Genomic DNA, 1,831 nt, shown 5'->3' on the forward strand with positions numbered 1-1,831 from the left:
AGATATGGCAATGAAATCTGAGGCTCCTCCAACAGAGAAACACAATATAACAGATGAAATTGTAAAACCAAATAGAATAGAAATAGTGCAGTAAGAATCTATATACAAGTGATTGGAATGCAAACAGATGGATGTTATGGATGTTCTTCACAGAGTTCAGGTGTTTAACAGTCTTACGGCCTGTGGGATGAAACTGTCTCTGAGTCTGGTGGTTTTAAATATGATGTATTTACTTCAACAAGGACCATGCCTACAAACACATTAATCTCAGAGAAGAGATGAATGAAGCCAGATTTGAGCTAATAGCTACCTTCCATCTGGAGTCCTTTTCCACCTGACCTTTCAGCCTCGCTGCCGTTTCCTATCGGACATGTTTGGTGTTTTTCACTGAAGAAGCGAGCGTCCTCAGAGGTTTGTTCCTCTGGTTCCCGGGGAGATGGCGGCGGCCATCGCCAGCTCCCTGATCCGACAGAGGCGTCAGGCCCGAGAAAACAACACAGAGAAAGTGACCACCAACAACAAGAGGAGGACGAGTCCCAGCAAAGACAAAGACCCGCGGTCTCTGTGTGAGAGACACATCTTCAGCGTCTTCAGCAAGGTGCGCTTCTGCAGCGGCAAGAAGAGGCCGGTCAGACGGAAACCAGGTGACCAGAACACATCAGAATCAAATCAGAATGCATAGAGTGGTGGTTGTAATATCTCACATTCACCCGACAACTCAGCGTCCTTAAGGTCTGTGGTTAAAACTGATTGATGCTGAACGCGATAAATACGTCAGTAAATGCTTTTTCACCCACTGGTGGATTTAAAATCAGAAATTACTAACAAGTGTCTAAATGACACGACTAAACGCCATCACGCCCAACATTAGCCTCATTTAGCTTAGCGGTGGTGACGTGAAGTCATGTGACCGTGCTCTAGTTCCTTTACAGCCCAACATTAGCCTCCTTTAGCTTAGCGGTGGTGACGTGAAGTCATGTGACCGTGCTGTAGTTCCTTTATAGCCCAACATTAGCCTCCTTTAGCTTAGCGGTGGTGACGTGAAGTCATGTGACCGTGCTGTAGTTCCTTTATAGCCCAACATTAGCCTCCTTTAGCTTAGCGGTGGTGACGTGAAGTCATGTGACCGTGCTGTAGTTCCTTTATAGCCCCAACATTAGCCTCCTTTAGCTTAGCGGTGGTGACGTGAAGTCATGTGACCGTGCTGTAGTTCCTTTATAGCCCAACATTAGCCTCCTTTAGCTTAGCGGTGGTGACGTGAAGTCATGTGACCGTGCTGTAGTTCCTTTATAGCCTAACGTTAGCTTTTATACTTCATGTATCACAACCTAGCCGATACTAACATTGTGTTTGCAACTTCACTTAAACCCCCAGAAGTAGCTTCATTGTTCATTTCGAACATGAATCAACCGGTAATCAAGTTCATTGACAGGTTGTGACCCTGAACCGCCATAATGGTCCAACAAAGTGGGAATCACCCCGTCTTCTACCAGTAACTGTTGTGAATACTGGACCGTGAACTGTGAGTGATTAAGGAAGCAGACCTGAGGATTTGTGGCCGAAATGAAAATCAGCCAGTTAAAACTCATTATGGAGGGAACACAGAGATGTTAGCCTTTGGACACCATTTACATGCACACAAAACAGGAAAGGTAAAGCTCAGTAGGGCCTTTTTAACAGGCACATTACTGCAGGCGGGGCTTTATACACAGGAACTCAATCTGTCACTGTCTTCTAGTCAGTCTTCATCAGTCTTCACCAGACCCTGAACTTCTCAAGAAAGCCAAGTCTGCTACAAACCAAGCACTAAAGTGACTGAACATTGTATGAC

General features: G+C 45.4%; 1 pseudogene; it reads left to right on the plus strand.

Annotated features, from left to right (window-relative positions):
* Positions 1-203: 203 nt before the first annotated feature.
* Positions 204-689, plus strand: LOC104952477 (fibroblast growth factor 12 pseudogene; annotated as a pseudogene).
* Positions 690-1,831: the final 1,142 nt, after the last annotated feature.

This window comes from Notothenia coriiceps, unplaced genomic scaffold (genome assembly GCF_000735185.1).
Source record: "Notothenia coriiceps isolate Sejong01 unplaced genomic scaffold, NC01 NC01_scaffold00020081, whole genome shotgun sequence".
In the NCBI taxonomy this organism is placed as follows: Eukaryota; Metazoa; Chordata; class Actinopteri; order Perciformes; family Nototheniidae; genus Notothenia; species Notothenia coriiceps.